Genomic DNA, 24,108 nt, shown 5'->3' with positions numbered 1-24,108 from the left:
ACCTTCACTAAATTCTTTTAGGTAAGTCTTTTCTTATTTATACATGTCTGGTTTACCTTTCTGTCATATATTAATTTTTGAAAATGTTAATCTATAAGCCATATTATTTTGCAGTTGTAAATAAAAATTATATATTTCAGTATTCTATGATTAGGACCAAAATAAATATGGTGTGATGCTCACAAATTCTACGAATATTCAAAATCGATTGAATGTTTTCTATCCTGAAATAAACATGCAATAAATTATTTTCACAAAATATACAAAATCTACTATCATTAAAACTACATATAAAATATGTGCTATAATTAAGAACAGATTTCTTCTTGGTAGCATCTTCATTAAGGTGTGCATATTGTATGTTTTTATCCTATAAGGTCTATTGCTGTCAGAAAGACTGAGCCCTGGAAGAGTGTTGTTTTTTTCTTCTATGCATGTTTGCCTCATTATGCATTAAAGACACATCACTCCTAGTCTGTTGAGTTATGTTCTACATCAGTAGAAGAAAATCCATTAGTCATGAGATTTTGTGTTAAATGATCCATTTTATAGTTGACACCACCAGGCCTATTATCAGTTAGGTTTCCCATGAAGGAAACTAAACTAGACCTATTATTGTATTTAAACATAAAACCAGATTATGAGTCACCAATCTGTGTCTCAGTTAGTTGGTTCCACATCAACCATTGTTTGTAATTGAATCTATCCAAATGGATGATCCAGGTTATTCCAATATCAGTTAGCATCGTAGCAGTGACCTGGTCACATCCACATTCACTCTCTAAGACTGCTAAGCTTCAAGTTCTCCACTTAATTAATAGATCTCCAAAGCAAACAGGAGAACATACCCAAAGGTGAAACACATAATTAATGTCACCTTACATCATATTGCTAATGCCCTATTAGACCAAGCAAAGCACTAACTGTCAAAAAGGCCGCCACAGCGGCACAAGCTTGCGCCACATCAGGGAGGAGGATTCTTATGGTTCCAGAGGCCTGAGGGCCTTGGCGGCGGCAGGCCCCAGTAACACGAGGAAGTCCTTGGTTCCAAAAAGATTTATTGTCATGACGGATCTAGGCGTACCCCCCAAAAACTCAGGGCAGTACCGAGTTATATAGGGAGGGAGAAAGGGGGAGGATTGGGGGAGGATCTGGGGGGAGGAATGTTTAATTTGCTCTGCCCTCTGGCCTTCATTAGTATGCAAATCTCTAGGGCCTGAGGCCTATAGCCTGGCCTATGTGACTCTATGGAAATGTGACTGTTTTCAGGATCCTAGATGATGGGAGGGACCGAACTCCTGCCGGTTCTCACGCAGAATTCCACGGAGAATCACGGGGTTCTAAGTACCTGCTCAACCATGACCCAGGATACCATTATGCAGTCCGACAACTAACTGCCCTTAATTCAGTAGGAGGTACATTGCCAAATGGCACAGGCTAGAGGAGAGAAAACACTTCTAATTAAAATTGATCTTTTATCATAACATCTAACATGGAAATAGAAAACATTTTAATTGATTTGGTTTGGGAAATTACTCCCGAAACTCAGAGAGTTCCTTCAAAAGCTAGAAAAACCCAACCAACCAAGACCCCAGTAATTGACCTAAGATATGCTGAGGAATCCCAGGGAGCAGCTGTCTAGGGAATTCAAGCTGGTGTTAAAAAGCTCTGATGAGTTTAGAGCAAGGTGGCTATGATGCTATGATTTTGGTTAAGTACCAATAGAAGTCTGAGACTAATCCTTTATATATATATATTTTTTTTTCAAGGACTAAGGCAGACCTAAACTACATTTAACTATACAAACTTTAAACTACTTGGAGTTTATAGGAGAGAGTACTTAAATTGGGTTTTGTCTAAATGCCGTTATAAGAATTCAAAAAATAGTATCCTGGAATTGAGACAGAATAACATTTTGATCATGATTGATCAACATTTGATATCTGATTATAGCTGGTGCCTAAGTTGAGTCTATACCTTAACATACTATTGCAATTATAACAGTAAGTGATTTCAACCAACATTAAATGCTGTAAATTTTGCACAGTAGAAATTAAATACTTCAGTTAGAAAGTCATATTTTACAGTCATTTGTGATCATGGCTATGTGAGTTCCTCACCATGTAATATTCACAAAAAAAACATGCTGAAAATAACATAAAGAACTGTAACTTTCCATTCTGCCCCACATTTGGGGGCCACTTTGACCTGGCCAAGCTGCTGCTCTGGTCCATGGGTCAGGCTCTAGCAAGAGAGAAAGTGGGGATGGAGGGGCAAGAGATGCGAAGAATGGAGACAAGACAGAGTCTGATCAAGTCTCCTTTACTGGAAGGAAATCCTGGGTATTTATACCCTTTACCATGTGCCTTACCCTCCTGGACAAGCACAGCTGAAGGCACTACATCATGTGCCTTGCAGCATGAATATCACATGCACCTAGCTAGCAGTGAGGAGACCACGTGTGCCTAGCAGTGTGGAGACCATGTGTGCCTAGCAGCTGGCAGCACTAAACAACAAAACAAGATATGTGAGAAAAACAAGATGTTTATCAGAGTGTGCTCAGCTATTGCAGGCTGTTGAAAACAAGTCTCTTATCAGGGTATATGGCTCGAGATGGCTGCAAAGATGATAGCCACTTTTGGCTAGGAGTCGGCTCCCAACAAGGAACCAAAGGAAGATTTTTAAAAAAGAAAATTGAAGTCTTCTGAAACAGAAATAAAATATATAAAAAAGAGACGATACAAGTGAATAATCCCCTTTTCTGCCAAATCTGAAACCTCCAAGTCCTGTTCTCAGACCATGGGAGAGCCACTGTTTGACACTTATAATAGAGACTATTTGGAATGAATATATGGATATAGTTTTAGAATATTATTATAAATTCAAAATATGTACAATTCTATAACCAAGGAAAGATCACATAATACAGACTAGAGATAAAGAAGAAATGACATTTTCTTAATCTTTCAGTAAAGAAATTGTCCTCAGCATTAACTCTCAAGTTTTATTTCCCAGTAAAATAATTAATAGAAAAGATCTCAAACAGAGACTTCATAGAGTGGGTGATATTAGTCTACTATGATGAAGAATAAGCAGCCATTACTGCCTGAATGACAACAACAATAAAGCTGCATTGTACTGGTAGGCTCTCGAAATTCCCAACAGGATTACAGGGACATGTCTACAAATTCTACTTTTTAAAGAATTTATGAATTTATTTTTACTGTATGTGCTTTGGTTTTTTGTGTGATTGTATGTCTGCCCATTATTTATATGAAGTGCCTGCAGGGCCCTAGAAAGGACATTTTATCTGCTGGAACTGGAGTTCTAAATGGTAGTTGCCCTGTGGATGCTCTGAATTCGACCTTGGCTGCTGGAAGAACAGCCAATGCTCTTAACAGTTGAGCCACCTCTCTATCACAGTTAATAATGATAACTAAGAACTGAGTACTACACGTCGGGAAGGACACACAGGGAACTCCTGGAATGATGTCATAAAGACAGTGTTTCTGTCACATCTTCTCAATTTTTAAATGATTTAAGAATAAATCATGATTTAATAATATCACCCACTTTATGAAGTGTCTGTTTGAGATCTTTACTATTAATTATTTTACTGGGAAATACAACTTGAGAATTAATGCTGAGGCTTCATAAATGGTTTGGCTTATGGGACTTTTGTTCTTTTAGTTTGTTTTAAGGCAGAGCCATACAATGTACCATGGAGTGACACTGAAATTTAGGTCTTCATCCCTCCAATTCATAACTACTGAGATTGAAAATATATGCCACAGTGCCCAGAATGGATATGTTTATATACCTTACCAGCCACACCTCATCCCTAATCAGAATCACAGATTCTACTCACCAAGTTGTTATTAGTAAAACATGCCATTAAGATGGTAGTTTGTAACATGAAAATGTATTTTCCTTACAAATCACCAGATTGTGTGACAAGGTTTGACTTCCAATGGCCCATTTTCTGAAGTGTGAAATTCTATTAATCCTTGCGAAACATTATAAAAGTTCGTGAACACCTGTGAAATATTTAATTAAACATATGTAATGTACATTTATGTTGAATACATATTTAAATTTTTAATCTACTGGGAACATACATATAGAGGTAAATAAATCATTGCCTTCCATGTGACTATATGTTGTTAAACTAAGATAATAAATTATGTGAATGATTTAGAACTTAAAATTATTGCTTTCAAATGCAGCAGTGACTCTGAACTATTTCCTGACATTGTCCATAACACAGCTTGAGAGTCAGGTCAAAGATTACTTATTGTCCACATTACAATAGCTCAGAGCTCATCTCTGCAGCACCACGCAACACTTAGGCCTCAGGCCACAAGGTATCTGGATTAGTTAACTTTATTATCCTTAATATGTAAGAGTACAAGTCATATTTAGGTAATATCTTGCTTTTTAATCATTATAGGAGATAGTTCAGTTTTCAAAATAAATTCTGTGTGTCCAAATTAACACCAATTGTTTCTGTAAGGAAAAAAGAAATGAAATATATATATATATATATATATATATATATATATATGTTTTATTATTAAAGGGATATGCAAAACTAAAATAGAGAAGAGATGTACTGAAGTTTCAGTTACTATGATACAGTGTAGCTATTTCCTCAGAGATAAAATATTCTGTCCTGTAGGAAAACTAATTAACAATGTGGGATGCTATAAAAGATGATGAAGGATTCCACACTGTAAGAGGACCTTTGAGGCTTAGGGAAAAAATAATGAAAATCCTCAGGAAGTCACTAAAAGCATCTGCACAGACAAATACACAATAAAATAGATGAGGAGAAAGCCACACAATAAAATAGGTGAAGAGCAAGCCCTGTGTATGGGAGAGAATCACTGCAATCTATACATCTAAGAGAGAACTAATATCCACAATACATAAAAACGTAAAAATAATTTTTATTTTCCTGATGTAATAGTCTAAGAAGCTTACAATTGAGTAAACTCACCATTTCTGGTCATTTCTGAACTCTGGCTGGCTTTTTCATCTCAGTTGTTCTGAGTCAAACTCCTCTCCAAGCTGACTGACTCAAACTGACTTCTCTTGGCTTCTGAGTGTGTGAGTTACTCTGCTTGGCCTCAAACTAACCATGGCAGTCAGTTCTAATATTCTGGCTGCTTTTCATTCTCTGGTACTTTCTGTCTTTACCGGCAGCCTGTATCTGTCAAAGTGTCCTAGTAAAACTGCTTACTTTCAAAGATTGGCATATTTTTATCTCAACGTCTAAAACTCCTTGCTCTTCTTATTGTAACTTGAAAGAATCAGTTATGGTCTTAGTCTTTACTGAACACTTTCTTCTCTATATTTTTGGCCTTGCTTTCTCTTAGGAGGACCATGACCTTTTTAACTTCTTTAGAAACTAATGCAGACTCTTCTCTGTATAAGCAGTGTACAGGTGGTAAAAGTCTACTTCAAATGGTCTCTCTACTTCTTGTCAGACACAGAGTTTAGTTTCTCATGGTATTTCCTGTGTACGTCACACATTTAGCTAACATTCTCCTATGTTTTCATTCCTATGCCTTCGCTCTGGCTAGTTGATTCAACACAGTTGTTCTGGCGAAAAATCCTCCCAAATCTGACTGATAAAACTTATTAAAATTAGCTTTGCTTGGTTTCTGACTGAACAACTTCTACTCTACTTGGACACAAATTAACTCTGGTGATCTGTTTTAATCTTCTGTTATCTTTTCATTCTCTGATCTGGTATCAAGTATCCTGTATCATTCCTAAAGGAATAACTGAGTTAAACCAGTCAGCCAGATTTCAGAAAGAACTAGAAAGTGTAGGCTTATTCAGCAGTAAGTCGCCAAGATGACAATAATATCAGTCAAATAAAAGTAATTTTCAGACAAAACACTCAAGCCTCCCCACAAAATCAACACTGAGTAACCGAAAACAAATGATCCAGTAAATAAGAATGCACTGGCACATATATAAATATGTATAATTTTAATTATCTTTACTTTTTTATATACAAAAATTAAGAAATATATATATATATATAATTTCATTCAATAATTAACACAAATTTTTGAGCAATCAAAACCTAAAAGACATTCTGTCATTTAAACTTTGTTAATTACATTTATCTAAGTAAACATTTTGTATGTACTTTTGCACATTTATTGGTTCCTTCTTAATTATGTTTGACTATTCCTTATTAGTTTGCTGAAGTCCTACTTGTCAATTGTTGGCCTTGTTTCTTGGTTAAATAGAGTCTTATCCAGGAAGTCCTTTCATAGACCTATATCGTACACTGTGCTATACTTCTAGTTCTACTAGTTTCAGCATTTCAGGTTTATATCTTTGATCTCTTTATAGTCAGCTTTCATATAAGGTAATATATGTAAATATAATTTCTTTTTTCTGTATGTGGAGAGCCAGTTTTTCCAGCACTATTTGTTAATGATACATTCTTTTAATTAGCTAATACTTTTACAATCTTTGTCAAATATTGAATAGCAGAAGTTACGTCTACTCAAGCCTGGGTTTTTAATTGGGTATTGTTGATCTTCATAAATGTTCTGCATCTTTGCTATGTTGTTTGTCTTAGTATAGATATGAAAAATAGCTTATGATACAGAACAATAATCCATCTTCTATTGTTCTTTTTACTCAGGAGTATTTCTGGCTCTCTGGGTTGTTTTATGTCTCCCTATAAATTTTATGATAGTTATTTTCTAGTTTTGTGAATAATGAGATGGAAATTTTAATTGGGATTGCATTAACTCTATAAATTACCTTTGGTAGAATGGTCATTCTTTATAATATTAACTATATCTATCTATGAACATGGAATATCTTTACATTTTTAATGTCTTTAACTGTTTTTGAAAAAGTTTGAAGTTTTTATTGTAGAAGTCCTTCTCTTTTTTCCTTAGGTTTATTCTTAAATATTTTATTATCTCTAAGAGCATTGTCAATGAGAATTTACCCATGGTATCTTTGTTTATATATTTATTGGTGGTGTATTGAAAAAGCTATTTGATTTGGGCAAGTTGATTCTGTATGCTGATTCATTGCAGAATTTATTTATTATTCCCAGAAAATTTTACAGTTCTTATATTAAATCATGCATATAGGTATATTATTTTCCACAGTTGAATTATATAGTTTCATTATAACAATCATTCAGCATTATAGAATTATTTACTCTTTTGTTATTAGTAGTAATTGTTGCTTTTCTGAACTTCTATTGTTGTATAAAAAGTAAGTTTTTCTATTTATTCACAACTGTCATAATTTAATCAATAGTTTGGATACTACTGTTGAAATACATCTCTATAGTTTTTAATGTTTAATCATCCATTGTGTAAGCTAATGCAACATCTGTTGTGTTAGAAATTCAGCAGGAAAATAAAAGTTACTTTTACTTCTCTGAATTAGAAACTCCCTACCTATTTTTGGTCAGAACCAAGAATATTTTTAGAGAGAACTATTGTCAGGTGTGTTGCAACACAAACAAACAACTAGTTTTCCATTCAATGAATTAAAAAAGAGAGGATATATATATATATATATATATATATATATATATATATATATATATATCCTTGAAGCATTTGTTAATTTATAAATTGATAAATTTATCAATTATTAAAAATATCTGACAGGTATCCATAGATACAAATATTACTTCTAGATTAAATAAATCATCAACATTCTTACATTTTTCACGATGTAATTAATTCACAGATATGAAAAAGATAGATAGTGATTTTTCAGTTGGAACCTTTGCTTGCCCCTGTACAAAGCGGGTAACCCTGTCTGCATATCTTCCCCCTACCCTGCTTAAGGCTCTGGGAAAACTCTGAACTAAACAATGCTGCCAAAAGTCTAGTTCTCCATTTCTGGCAGCTTATGCAAGCTGCCATTCTAACATGGCCAGTCACCTCAGGGGCTTAGGTTTTGATTACACTTGGGCAAAGTCCCAGATCCTGGCTGATACATCTTTATCCCTCACCTATAAAATCTCCCTGCCTTAGCCTGGGTGTATGACTTCCTCAGCCCCATTCTCCGGGACTAATGAACTTACCCAGGAGAGGTACCTAATATACCTGCATCTATCTACATTTGTACAGTTTGATCTGACCTATATTTACATCACTATGAGAAAGAGAAAGAGAGAGAAGCCTAGTAGTGGTTACATTGAATGGTTGGAAAAATAAAGATGTAATTATATTTGAAAATAAAATATTAAATAAATTTGCATTTCTCTTTAGGAAATTCTACTTACCCAGAATTATGAATAGCAAGCAGAGTGATTTGCTAAATGTAATGAGATGTTTTTAGCATTTGGGTAAAACTTTCTGAGTTTGAAATTCCCAATCTCATAAGACGCTCCTTAAATCAGAAGATAAATAACTCAATGTAGCTTCAGGAAGTCCATGAAACAGACTAGATTCATTAGGCCCCTTGCTACCAGACTAAGACACACACTATTGTGGATGCCAAGAAGTGCATACTGACAGGAGCCTGATATAGCTGTCTCCTGATATGCTCTGCCAGAGTCTGACAAATACAGAGGCAGATGCTCACAGCCAACCACTGGACTGAGCACAGGGTGCCTGATGGAGGAGTTAGAGAAAGGACTGAAGGGCCTGAAGGGGTTTGCAACTCCATAGGAAGAACAATAATATCAACCAACCAGACACCCCCAGGGCTCCCAGGGACTAATACACCAACAAAGGAGTACACATGGAGGGACCTATGGCTCCAGCCACATATGTAGCAGAGGATGGCCTTGTATGGCATCAATGGGAGGAAAGGCCCTTGGTCCTGTGAAAACTTGATGAGATGTCGGGGAGGTGGGAGTGGGTGGATGGGTGGGAAAACACCCTCATAGAAGCAGAGGGAGGGGGATGAAATAGGGGAGTTCTAGGGAGAAACTGGGAAAGGGGATAACATTTGAAATGTAAATAAAGAAAATATTCAATAAAAAATAAGAGAAGGAATAAAAGCTGAGATCTCTCACAAAGACACAGAGCCAAGCTGCAAAGTAGACTCAGAGACCAGACTAGCTGTCTGGAAGTAACAGAAACTAGCAGAGCTACCTTGAGGAGCCTTAGACAAACTGAGTCACTTAGAAAGGACATTCCAACCATGTTCAGCTGCCTAGAGGCTTTGCAGAATTCTTGGGGTTTCCCAAATTTCATGAGCAGTTAAACATGCTGGGATTGGGATTGGTGATATAGCTGCCTTTGATTCATTTCTGCTTCTACAAGTAACTCCTCATTCTTATCTCTGTAATTAACCCCAATAAACTTCATGGTTTGACAGGTTAAATATTGATGATATGAGTATCCATACTGGGAAGAATAGACACATATCAACACATTGCACACAACAAATTGAGCCACACAACACACTAGAAGAAAATCATGGTTAAAGGTATAAATACACTGTTTACATAACTTATGTCCTTGTAGTATGGGTATTGACTTATAATTATATTTTAAAAGGGGTACTTATTACCATATTTGGGAAAACTATGCTAATTAAAGTCACAGTCTACCACTGACTGAATAGGGGCTTGGTGGGTGATGGGGAACTTCCTTCATTAAAATGGTTTCTCCTTCTCTGATATTTTCTGGAGAATTCTAAGCCTACACATATACCTTTACCTAAGGAATGTCACATAGCCTCAATTAACTTAAAGGATCAGTTTCCTTTCTCATGATAAAACTTGTTCAGCCAGCACTCAAGATTCCTGAAATGATTTCCCATGCTAATGAGGCATTCCAGGTACCCCAGCCCCCAGCCAATGACCTTTCCCCATTCTAGATGTTTCTACCTTCAGTCCCCCAAAACTTTATAAGCCTTGAATTAGCCTAAGTAAAATTGATCTGTCTCCTGATAGCTGGTCCCAGTGTGGTCATTCACTGTACTTACTCAAAGTGCTTCTAACCCCCACAACTCACACACACTGAACATCGCTATTCCATTTGCCCTTGTAGAATGAATCTACAGATGATCCATGAGGATCATAAAGATTCTGACCTATAACCAACCATATATATTAATATCAAAATGTATAAAATATCAGTCTTCTTTAAATGCGATAAAATTTCACCTTTTAGATGCTTTAACAATACCTCTCTGCTTACTTGATATCTAAACTCCCGTAGGAAATTTACAGGGTTTTCCTGTTGTTCAAGAATGAGTTTTAGTGATTCATCTGAAAAATCCCTGCTTAAGGCAACTTATAAAATAGTGTTGCTTCCATCAGATAAAATGAATACACACAGGAAGTTATTATATCATGTCTAACAACACTATATCTGTAGCTACTATATTTTAAAGACTTAAGAAATTCCATTAGGACTGGAGCTGCAAAATTTCTGAACATTATTCAGGTTTGCACCATGAAGATAAATGTGCAGAAGACATTTCTAGTTTAAACTAAAAATATCCTGCTGCATTCTATTGTTGAGAAATGAAATAAGTAAATGGGTAATGCATAGAAAGTTTAAACTGTACAGCACAGTTGTAACCACTCTATGACATGTCTATCATAAGCAGTTCTGTTATCAATGCTCTTTTATTTCCTCATATTCACCTTTGCACCCCCAGAGAACAATTGTCAAGATTTTATTTAAACCTAGATATAGTAAGGAAAGGTTTTCTGTAGACAGTTAATAAAGTTTGCTGCAAAATCATTTTAAGTATTAAAAATATGCTATAAAATATAATTGTGAATCTGTTGTATAAATTAGTTATAAGTATAAGCTATGACACTTTAATCAGTTATAGAAAGATTTATATTATTATTATCATGTGTATTCCCCCAATTTGTCTTTATTATGTATAGGACTGTGTAAATTTGTGTGTGTGTGGTGTGTGTGTGTGTGTGCTTATGCATATTATTAGTTTTCTTGTTTTTTTTCTCATTCTCTTTTATGTTACATGATTTTACTTATGTCTTTAGGCTAAGTAAATGAGCCTGCAATGTGGAGGGCCTAACCAAATAAATTAAATGTTTAGAATAAAACATTTTAACTTCCCAAGAAGGGAGAAACACGCAAACCAAATGTCAGCCTATATATCTATCCATCTCTTTAGTTCTAAATTAGAATTCTTCAGACTTCATATTTACCTTTAACTCAACTTGATTCTCTAAAAAATTGCCTTCAGAACTGAGTTTTGGTTTCCAAGAGTTTAATTTTTATTTCTTTCACATTAGACTTCAGGCACTTCAAGCCATTTTAGTTTCAATAGCCAATACCTTTGATTTTCTCTTTTTTCACATATGTGTATATGTACAAGGAAATATATCTACAAATATCACATATATAATCTGAATTAGATATATAACTATTTGTATATATATTTGCGGATGAACATACCAGTTAGAGACATACATGCAGAAAAGTATACTTTATTTTTGTTCTCTAGGATGATTATGGTTTTAACTTCATATTATATTATAAAATGAGCACATCAAATGCTTGAAACTCAGAATTATGTAAATTTGTAATTAAAAGGAAGATATAATTTTTATTAATAAATTTCAATAGCTCTTTAAAAGCCACAGAATTTACAAATGATTTCCCTTGTATATAAAATTCCCAGAATATGCCTAGTGGTCCCCTTCTACTTTGTTAATCAAACACCATGAATGTCATTAAACTGATTAATTATATAAATACACAATTGTAGTGTAAGCTTATTTTACATGAAATAAAATATGAGTATAAAACAGGTAGTGGCATGGAATATCATTCAAACTGTAATGTGTTGGCTATGCATCTTCAGAAACCATTTGATTCCTCTTTATTGTGATTGAAAAAAACTTAATTTGATTAACTTAATCACTGAATGATTATATAATTATCACTTATTCCAGAAAACTGTATACTACATCTCAACACATATCACATTTCTATATCCCATGAACTAATAAAATGTCAGTTCATATCTTAAGATTTGTTTATAGTTGGTGTTGATTTGAAACCACTGTAGTGATAGTTCATGCTTGCATTATTATTCATAAACATCAAATTTTACTATATTTAGGATGATTTATTTATTCCAGCTGAACTCTTAGCAGTGAACTAATTTTAATTCAGATTAGGAAAGTTACTTCCAAAACTATGAAAGCATTACATTGAAATTATTTTATATTGTCATTTCAATTTATGTAGTATGTTGACTGAATTAGATGTAAACCTCACATGCTCAGGTATTTAGAGAGTTGGTCCCCAGCTAGAGGTGTTACTTTATTCAATATCACTACCTTATCAATTGGGACAATCATAATTCATTACTTTGTTTTTAGGTAATAACTTATATTATTTTGAAGTAATCATAGTACTGATGTCATATAAACAGCAACTAATTTCCTCTGAAACTGTACATCTTATCAATTCGGATTACCCCTAAAAAAATCAATGATCAACATACATAGCTGAACATTTTTCTTTTTGTTTACTTTTGAGATTACAATTTATTTATTTGGCTCTTTCTTGATTTATTTATTTATTCACTTTACATCCTGATCATGCACCACCCCCAACTCTCCTCTCATTCCAGTCCCACCCTTACAAATCCTTCCTCCCTTTAACCTCTCCGCTTCTCCTCAGAGAAGGGGAAGCTTCCCTTATGTACCAATCTGCACTGGGACATTCAATAGTAGTAGGTAGGCCTAAGTCCATCTTCTCCCACAGAGGTCCAACCAGGCAATGCAGTTATGGAAGGAACACCCGTACACCTACAGATACTTGATTTTTGACAAAGAAGCCAAAAACCATACAAAGAGGAAAAATGTTAAGTAAATTGTGCTAGTCTAACTAAATGCATGTATGCAGAAGTATCCAAATAGACATATATTTATGCACAAAACTCTAGTCCAAGTGGGTCATAGACCTCAACATAAAGCCAGGCACACTAAATCTAATAAAAAGAAAGTGTGGTACTGCCTTGAACTCATTAACATAGAAAACAAATTTCTGAACAGAATACCAATAACTCAGGCATAAAGATAAGCTTAAAGATAAAAAATTAATAAATGGAACTTCATGAAAGTTAAATGCTTTATGTAAGGCTAAGAACATCATCAATAGGACAAAACAGCAGCCTACAGGGTGCAAAAAGGGTCTTTACCTTTCCTATATCCAACAGAGAACTAAAGTCCACAATATATAAGTAACTCCAGAAATTAGACACCAAAATACCCAAATAATCAAATTTAAAAATGGGATACAGAGATAAACAGAAAATTCTCATAAATGGAATCTGTAATGGACAGGAAGCACCTAAAGAATGTCCAGTATCCTTAGCATCATGGAAATACTAATCAAGATGACTATGAGATTCTATTTCACATCCTCAAAAATGACTAAGATCAAAAACTCAATTGACAGCACATTCTGGCAAAGATAGAAGCAAGAAGAACACTTTTCCCTTGATGGTGAGTCTGTAAACTTGTGGAACCACTTGGGAAATCAATTTTGCAGTTTGTCAGGAAATTTGGGATAGTTCTACCCCAAGACCCAGAGATATCCATCCTGGACATATGCCCAAATGGCGTCCAACTATACCACAAGGACATTAGCTTAACTATAGTCATAACAGCTTTATTCATAGTCGGCAGAAACAAGAAACAACCTAGATGTCCCTCTACTGAAGAATGGATAAAAAAACTGTGGTACATCTACAGAACGGACTACTATTCAGCTACTAAGGACATCATGAAATTTGCAGGGTGGAACTACAAAATATCATCTTGAGTGAGGTAACCTAGACCCAAAAGGACATGCATGATATGTACTCATTTATAAGTGGATGTTAGGCAAAACATACAGGGTAATGATGCTACAATCCACAGACTCAAAGAAACTAACTAATAAGGAGTGTCTAATGAATGATGTGGGAAACCACTCAGAAGGGGATGCAAAATAAGATATTGCATTTTAATTATAAACTTTTTCATTCTCTTTCCTCCCTCCAAACCCTTCATAGATGCCTCCCTGCTACCCTGAAATTCATGTCCTCTATTTCATCAATTGTTATTATATACACCCCTAAATAAAACATCATATATATATATATATGTGTGTGTGTGTGTGTGTGTGTGTCACATAATAAACATTATTATATAATAGTACTTGGGTGGATGCTCTTTATTTTTGTTTCTTTTAATTTTTTTAACGTTTTATTTATTTATTTACACTCCAGATTTTATTCCCTTCCAGGTCCACCCTCCGACTGTTCCACATCCCATACCTCCTCCCCACTTCCCTGTCTCCTCGAAGATGTCCCCACCACCCACCACTCACCACCCACTGCACCAGACCTCTAAACTCTCTGGGGCCTCCAGTGTCTCGAGGTTTAGGTGCATCTTCTCTGACTGAACCAAGACCGGGCAGTCCTCTGCTGTATATGTGTTGAGGGACTCATATCAGCTGGTTCATGCTGCCTGGTTGATGGTCCAGTCTTTGAGAGATCTTGAGGGGTCCAGGTTAGTTGAGACTGTTGGTCCTCCTACAGAGTTGGCCTTCTCCTCAGCTTCTTCCAGCTTTTCCGTAATTCAACCACAGGTGTCAGAAACTTCTGTCTATTGGTTAGGTGCAGATATCTGTATCTGACTCTTTCAGCTGCTTGTTGGGTCCTCCAGAGTGTGGTCATGAAAGTTCCCTGTTTGAGAGTCCTCCATAGCCTCAGTAATAGTGTCAGCCTTGGGACCTCCCCTAGAGCTGGATCCCACTTTGGGCCTGTTACTGGACCTTCTTCTCCTCAGGCTTCTCTCCATTTCTATCCCTGCAGTTCTTTCAGACAGGAAAAATTATGAGTCATAGTTTTGACTGTGGAATGGCAACCTCACATGATGCCCATCTTTCTATTGGAGGTGGGCTCTATAAGTTCCCGCTCCCTACTGTCGGGCATTTCACCTAATGTATCTTTGAGTCCTGAGATTCTCTCACCTCCCAGGTCTCTATTCTGGAGGGTCCTTCTATCCTCCTAATTTCATTTCATTTTAATTTATTTATTTAGTATACATTTAGGTGCACAGATGCATCTACACACATGTGTGCTTTGGCATGTGTATGGAAATTAGAGTGGAGCTTGTGGAATTCAGTTCTCTTCTTCTACCATGGGTATTACAAGGATTGAACTCAACTTAGTCTGAGCAGAAATTGCCTTTACCCACTACTCGTGCACCAGCCCAAAATTCTTACTTCTTAATAAATATTTAATCTGGAGAGCATTAGTCATGGCTGATGGGAGCATGAATTTGTACAGCTATCATGGAAATCAGTATGGCAGCTCCTCAGGAAACTGAGAATTGGTATATTTAATGATCCCAGCTATTCCACTGTGACAGCATGTCTATGCTCTGCCCAGGGAGTGGCAGTATTAGAAGGTGTGACCCTGCTGACTTTTCTACCAATATCTTGTTGGTACTTTAAATTTGTTTTGTGATAAACTAGTGTGATGATCTCAATGAAATTGGCTCCCATGTACTCATAGGGAGAGACACTATTGGAAAGGATTAGGACATATGGCCTTGTTGGAGTAGGTGTGCTACTGTGGATGTGGCCTTTAAAACCCTCATCCTCAGAGTTTTGTTTATTGCTGTGTGCTTGTTCTTTGATTGTTTGTGCTTATTGTCTTGTTTGTTCTTTGATTATTTGCATCTATTGTATTGCTAGTCCCTATGTAATTAAAATGGTATAAAAGAAGAAAGAGGGAGGGGGTATGGGATGGGGGTTCTAGGAAGGGGAAATGGAGAAAGGGGATGAAATCTGAAATGTAAGTAAATAAAATATCCAATAAAAAAAAGGAAAAGAAAAGAATACAGAAGTTTCACTACAATTACAATATACAGGTACTATACAAACAACAAACGTAACCCTGAATAAACAAAGAAGCACAGAGTTTGAACAACTGAATAAGATGAAATAAAACAATCAAAATTAAAGAAAAAAAACAAAAACAAAACATACCAAAAACAAAAAACAAGCAACAACAACAACAACAACCTCATCCTAGCTGCCTGGAAGCCAGTATTCTCCGCAGCCTTTAGATGAAGATGTAGAACTCTCAGCTCCTCCAGTGCCATGCCTGCCTGGATGCTGCAATATTCCACCCTTGATGATACTGTACTGAACCTCTGAACCTGTAAGCCATCCCTAATTAAATATTGTCCTTTATTAGACTGTTCACAGCAGTAAAACCCTACAAAAAACAACCACTCTTGGGCATGCAGCCAAAGGATACTTCATCCTACTACAGAGACACTTGATCAACCATATACATTGCTGCTGTATTCAAGATAGCCAAAAATTAGCAATATTAAGTTTGAAGTCTCCATAAATACAGCCTGGCATCTGTGAAGTTTATGTGTCTAAAATACCTTCTTTTCAAGGAGCCACATTTAGACCAGAAATTTTTATTGAAGTTTGGCATCTCGTTCACCTAGTTATGTGATCTTTATTTGTCCCAAAAGTATTTGATTTGATATATATTATTTCACTTTTCTCCCAAAAAAGAATGGTTGTCTCATGTTTTATTATGTGTAATTAAAGTTAACATACTTTACATGCTCTTTAGCTTTTAAAAAAAATTATAGGAGAAAATATTTACAAATACTTTTTTTAACAGTAAAACTTTGAAAGCATACCACCATTTTAGTTAGACTTCCTGTCAATGTCATTGGGGAAAACTGACATCTCAGATTAATTTATTATCTCTATTAAGCCTTTAGTATCTTGTCTCATTAATTCCAATTTTCCATGTACTTTCAAGCTTTCCAGCTGCTGTGGTTTCCTGTAGACCACAACACACCTCAAGATTTAATGCATGTATTAATTTAAATCTTGTTTGCATATGAAAACTATCTCATGTGGTAAAATTCTCTCTCTCTGTCTCTGTCTCTGTCTCTGTCTCTCTCTCTGTCTCTCTCTGTCTCTCTCTGTCTCTCCACATATATATATATATGTGTGTGTGTGTGTGTGTGTGTGTGTGTATGTATGTGTATGGTGTATGACTGTGTGCATGTATGTGCTTGCTGCTGCTGTGTGTGTGTGTGTGTGTGTGTGTGTGTGTGTGTGATCTGTCTTTGTTTTTCTCCTTATGCTTTCTGGTCTTTGTGTTTCTCACATTCTTCCTTCTGCAAAACTCTGTGTTACTTTTATAATTCCAAAATTCATCAACTGGAGTAAATGTCTTAATTATCACAAGGATGCTATCAATCTCAATTTCAAATATCTTAAAATTTCAATGCCAAGTTTAAATACCCGAGATTTTTTTTTAAAAGCTTTTTGTTAATTTCCTATAATGTAATTTTATCATATTTTTTTCCTCAAACCCTAATTTTTCCTACATCCACCTCACAGCCTATCCATCAATTTTGTTCTCTTTAATTTTTTTTCGAGGACCATTTGTTCTATTTTACTATTCTTAAATATGTAGCCTTCCATAGGGACATGGTAGAATTACAGGGGATGCATCTTTTATTTACATTGCAAATGTTGCCCAAGCCATCCTATCTATGGATAATAGTAAGCATTGAGAAATCAGTTTAATAAGAACTGACTTTTTAGTTTTCATGTAGTAAATCTGTGAATAAATTAGCTTCTAAAGATATAAGATGGTAGAATGCAGTAAGCATTCAATATGTTAGGAAGGAGGCTAGACATTCAAATATGTTAATTATAATACGTTCACTGGATGCTTAATCTTTTTACATTTAAGGAAGAGTGCAGTCCTGATATTTGTTGCAACGTGAATGAAACTTTTTCAAAATGTGTTAAATACAATAAGCCACACACAAATATATGTCACTTACGTATAAATCAAAATCTATCGGATAGGTCAGATGATAAAATTAGCACCTCTATAAGGTGAGCAAGTCCATATATTGTGTGGGTGTTTGTGATAAAATTAGACTGTATTTCGGTATATTTGGGTAAAGATTTAGATTGTAGATGATCTTTAAAATTAAAAAAATAGTGATTAACTGTGTGAAATAGTTTGCTTCACCAGAGTGACTATTCTACTATTTTCATTTACTTTATAATATCATGTTGATTATATTAAATATAAAAAATAATACAATCATAAGATAACTATTGCCTTCTGAGGGATTTATAAAATTTGGTTACTTTTAAATATTAGAAGGTTGACCTCAAAATGAATCTACATCATGTGATTTTTGTTAAATCTTCCAAAAAGCTGATTATGTATCCTTACAGATTTCTATTTGAAAATTTAGAAACCATTAATTCTGTGTGGAATGAAGGTCTTCGTAGAGCAGCTCATGGAAACGCAGAGTGTGAACCTGAATGAACAATATGGACATCCAGAATTACACTATGACCAGCAAATGAAGAGTACGGATGCCCAGAATTACACTGTGACCAGCAGAACACAAATCAAACGTTTTGATTTTAATATGACTGTGTAAAATTGGCAAATGTTTTTCTAAAATATTATTTTTCTTCTTTGCAATGAAAATAATATGATTTCTCCAGCAACGCCTTTTGCTACAAAAATCATATGTTCAAAACGTATGCTTTATGGTGATTTATAAAAAAGTATATGTAAAAATGTCAACTAGAGTGAGTACTTAATTTCTATTCCATTTGGGTAGAAAATAACCATCTCACACATTTTAAATTTTACATTTAGTTTGCCAAACATGTTTACCTTTTTTGAAGTTTAATGATGTGAATTATTATTTGAGGTTGAGAGAAAATACAAAGTAATATATAATTATTTGACAACTCTCACTGAGCGATGTGAAAAATGACAGGAGCCACTATGTCTCCCTGCATTTTTACTTTCTCCACATTGGCAAAGTGAATTGCTAAAATTAATTTGCTTAGGTTACTAATCCCCTATTCTAAGTATGCTATTAGATTTTCTGGTTAGGTTTAGGTAACACTATCCTGCTTTATAAAGATCATATAAGAGAAATTCTGTGTTAATATTTTTCTGTGAGGGTGTGTAGTCGCATCCCTCAACCAGGAGCCGTGCATAACCTCTTGGTATGGAGGAGGCTCCATGCCCCACTGTAGAGGAATGCTAGAGTGGTGAGGCTGAAGTCAGGGTGGGTTGGAGAGGTCCCTTATAGAATCAGGGAGGACAGGAGATGGAATATGGGGTTTGTGGAGGAGAAACCTGAAGGAGGAATAACATTTGAAATGTAAATATATAAAATAACCAGTAACAATTTAAATAAAGAAAGATCACATAGATTATAAAAACTTTAAAAAAACTATATTTCAATTCAATTTATTATGCTTTGAGGGGTGTTACTGCATATAAGGAAATTTATGTTATTCACATACCTAGAGCACAAACACGCAGGCACAGGCTACTACATATACATCATTAGAGACTGTTGCGTAAAAAGGCCTCTGGGAATAGATACCATATTTATTCTCAAGAAATCCTTTCTCAGAAAATATAAGTGCTACTATTCTAAACAGCAGAGTATTGCTGCTGTTTCTCAGAGCTGTAAATGGGAAAATATTTCATTAATTTTATTTCCAAAAGGCATTTGTAAAATGTCACTACCTGAGCATTTACTCTGGAATGGGTTATAGAAAATAACCTCTGCCATAATATTCTTTATGACATTGACTCTCGCTTCCATGATAACTGGAGAATTAATAACCTATTAAAGAAGATGTCTCCATTTATTTCAGGATGTCCAAGCATATTTCTGAAACCCCAAACTCCCACGGGTTGCTCTACTGCACTAAGAATGAAGTGTTTCTCATTGTGCAGTAACAGATGCTTGTTTCTTTTTCTGAACATCTTTATAGAATATATAAAGAAAAAATGAAAGGGTGGGATGATAAGAGGCTCTTTGTGAGTGACGTTGCAGGTCACCTTGCTTGTGAGAGCTGTTGCAATGGAATATTAGGCACATAAAACTGTTGTAATTGACAATGTTAAATAACAGGAAAATTATCTTGGGAAATATATTTAAGAAGATCTCTTTTGTATGACTGTGTTTTGCAAATCAATCAATGTATATGTCAATCAAAAATCTATAATATTATCTCAACAGTTTAAACTCATTTTCAGTCAAAATAACATAATGCTAACTTAATATATATTTCTTTAAATATTTAATACTTCATTGTTTTTTTCCCTTATTGTGCTTGGATATTTTAAACTTTAAAGGGTAGAACACAGGTATCAATAATTGAACATATACAAATTAAGTTTCTTTATAGTAGCTACATTATTGTAATTAAAATAATGCCTTTAAAGTTCCAGTTCAATTCATTAAGGACTTAAAGACCTTTTATATTTGTATCAAGTGTATTTTTCTGGTTGTGCATTCTATCATTGCTTATTCATTTCCTTATTTTTCAATTATTTATGAAATGAACCTTCATCATAATTATTCTTAGCTCTTTTAGAAGTTATGTATGTTTGTATTTATTAATTTATTTAGAGATAGAGTCTCATTATGCAGCTTTGCCTGGCATATAATTTATTATATAGACCAGGCTGACTTTGAAAATACAGAGACCAACCGGCTTTGTTGCCCAAGTACTAGGATTGGAGGTTGTGGATGGAAAAATAGTAAAGGGTAAATTATGTAATTACATTAAAATATCAAAAAATAAATAAATAAAAAATAAAGTAGGCATTTGAGATCCAGTGATTATTATATTCTATAACCAAATTAGTGAGAAACAGATTTGATTGCAATTAGCTATTCTAATGTTGTATAAAAGTAAAAGGAAAAAAGATTTTAAATTATTACTAAGGAAAATTTTTTATAGTAAGTACACATCTTATCACAGTCAATGACAATCAATATACTCATTTCTGAATTATTGAATATACTATTAATTTTTTGCTTGATATTTGGAACATTATTTAATTATTAAACATAATGATAGCTTAATTAGAGCTGTACATGAGTCATGTAACATGAAAAGTATATATTCTGAAATAAAATTAATATATTAATATCCTGGGTGGTTTTATTTTTGCCAAATTGCACAAGATACCAGTTATATGAGAATAGGTAAAAAATAATTCAAGAAATGCCTCTATTACACTTCCTCTAGGTAAGTCTTTTAGACTTTTTTTAATTGATTGAAATGGGAGAGTCTAGCCTGGGCTGTGTGTACATTCTTATGATTTGGATAGAAAAGCAGGCTAAGCAACTCTGAGGGAGCAAGTTATTGTACAGCTTTCCTCCAGTCAGTCTTCTTTAGCTCCGGCCTTTCAGGTTCTGTCTTGGATACTTGCAATGGGCTATGACCCAATATTGTAACCCAAACAATTTCTTTGTTTCAAAATTTGGCTCTAATATCAAGCTCTCCTGACATTATCACACCCTTCCATTTCCAGCACTGTTTCCATTTTCTAGCCTTCTATGGAGCTGAGGAACCAGAAATTAAAAATAATTACAACCTCTAAAGTGTAATCATTGTCCTAAGAACTTTATTTCTTTAAATCAAAATTCAACCAAGATGATTATTCTATGGACCCCAGGAAAATTATTTATAAAGAATCCTAGTGGTTTAGGGAAATGGCAGTAGTAGGTTCTCTTCCAGTATCCGTTGTCTATGCATTTCCCAGCAACATATCAACAGTAATTAGCAAGATTAAAGTGCCAAACATACATGCACACATAGACATACAAACTCAAAGATAATTGCTGCACTTACCTCTCATCAACCTAACTTTATTTTGTAGCATATGAAGATTCTTAAAGCAGTTTACAAAGGATAAATTTAGAGAAAGTGGGTGACAGTGGAGTGCTGCACCCTACAGCATATCTTCAGCACAGCGGAATCCCTACATCTAAAGCCCAGGGAACATTGAGAAAGAGGGAGCAGAAATAGCGTAAGAGCCAGAGGACACATGGTATGAGACAGGGTATTTTGGACATACGACGAAAACTGTAACAAAGAAATCCTGACAGTATAGACCATACAAGATCTTCACAATGATAATATCATTGCTTGCATCAACATTATTGGGGAAAATTACAAAGGGAAATAGTTTTAGACTAACTACAAGCACTCAGTGACTTTTAAAAAAGGGTGCGCCAATTTTCTCCAGGAATGAGCCCTATCATAGGATTTTCAATCCCACGTAGCAATTCCTAAACTGTTCACTAAATGAACTCCTGTTATTCTGTCTTTTTAATCTATCATCTGTCTGTATATCTACCTATCATCTATATTTCTCTATCATCTATCTATCGATCGATCGATCTATTGTCTATCATCTTCTTTATCTACCTACTAACAATCGTCTATCTACCTACCTATCATTTACCATCTGACTCTCTATCTTATCGACCTATAGTCTTTGTATCATCTATCGACCTACCTACTAGTGTTTATTTAACATGTGTGTAATACTAATTCTTAAAGAAGTTATGAATTTAAAAGGAAAGGATATAGGAGAAGTTGGTTTAGAAGCTGGCATAAATATGGTACTCATACATGAAATTCTAAAGCAAGTTTAAATTCTATATGAAACAAATCTTCTGTAAAATGGATTTGGTCATGTTCTGTCAGAATAGACATTTATAAATATATTTTAAAGCAATCAGGCTGACATTCAATGGCTTTATAGAAAGATTTTTCCATAAAGTCCTGCTTTAATCTCACCTGACTTGGGTGAATTATTTTGTAAGAACAAGTAGAAAATCTAGATCGAGTTTTTAAAAAATATTATTTAACATAAATTTAATAAATATAAATATCTTTAAAATTAAGCCATATATAACCCTTAGTCATTGGTTTTGTTTTTGTTTTTGTTTTTGTTTTTTTTTACTTTTGTTGTTGTTGTTAGCTCACTGTCAGAAACAATAAGAAAAAACAAGCAAACAAGCAAAAATGCTATGGGTCCTCATTTTAATATTACCTAAATTCTTTTGGGGGGGGCATTTCAAGACAGGGTTTCTCTGTGTAGTCCTGGCTGTCCTGGAAATCACTCTGTAGACCAGGGTGGCCTCGAACTCAGAAATCCTCCTGCCTCTGCCTCCCAAGTGCTGGGATTAAAGGCGTGTGCCACCACAGCCCGGCCTAAATTCTTGATTGTTGGATTTTCCTGGGTTGTTTTAGCCCAAGGATCCTTGACTGTAATCCACATTCATCCAGCTTTCCCACTCCGGCCCCCTTCTCTAGTCTAATCTGTATATACTCTTAAGCCTTTGTTAAAAACTCATGGGAATTTTGTGTAGTTGAAATGTTAGAGCCTTGTGTTTTGTTGAATGATCCTTGCGTTGTTAAGATTTTCTGACATTTTCTCAATGATTAGACTGTTATTACAGACTTCTGATCATCACACTGTACAAATGTTCTTCTCTATTTCATAACATGGACATGGTAGACATAAGACACTCTGTGGTAATAATAATGACTATTTCTCTAAAGCAGTAGATTTTTGAATCTCTTAAAATCAGCTTAAATATGGTCTTTATTATGATTTTATTTGGAATTGAAGTCTGTTCAGGTCTTCATTGAAAAAATGGATTAAGCTCTCCTGGTGAAGGTCAATATAACTTTTATCCTATCTGAATTTCATAATTGGTTATCTAGATACTTCTTTAACTAAATAGGTAAATCTATTTTTACTGTTTCACATTACATGATGTCACCTTATGAACTAATGATGAAGTTAACTGCTTGTACTTCGTATCATTTATGAAAAATAATTTTATAGGAAATAGATATCAAAAAATTATGTAAACAAATTAGGAATCCTAAATTTCAGACCTAAGAAAAGTTATACAGATAAACCACTTGAAAAATTATCTTTAATTATTAGTTACTTTGAATTCATTGTCTGATAGTGCCAAAGTTTGTACCACTTCTGAGTGTAGTTATAAAAAATTTATCTGTTCAGGGTTAATTTATCTTGCATGTTACAGGATTTGTTATTGTTTGTGAATTTAGATGTATAGAAATACAGTTGGTCAGGGACATTGTTTCTTTAGTGTTTAGATAAATGCACCTGTTTTTTTTTTTCCACTAGATCAGAGTGAAAGTTTGTGCTGATCTGTTTAGGAGAACAACTCTGTGTGTGTGTGTGTGTGTGTGTGTGTGTGTGTGTGTGTGTGTGTGT

At 34.6% G+C, this 24,108-nt stretch overlaps 1 pseudogene; it reads left to right on the top strand.

The window, feature by feature from the left end:
* Positions 1-18,286: 18,286 nt before the first annotated feature.
* LOC114633345 overlaps positions 18,287-24,108 on the top strand; it is a 19,420-nt pseudogene continuing 13,598 nt past the window's right edge.

This window comes from Grammomys surdaster, unplaced genomic scaffold (assembly GCF_004785775.1).
Source record: "Grammomys surdaster isolate TR1022 unplaced genomic scaffold, NIH_TR_1.0 98, whole genome shotgun sequence".
Classification (NCBI taxonomy): Eukaryota; Metazoa; Chordata; class Mammalia; order Rodentia; family Muridae; genus Grammomys; species Grammomys surdaster.
Note: the sequence above shows the minus strand (reverse complement) of the source record. Positions and strands in the feature narration are given on the sequence as shown.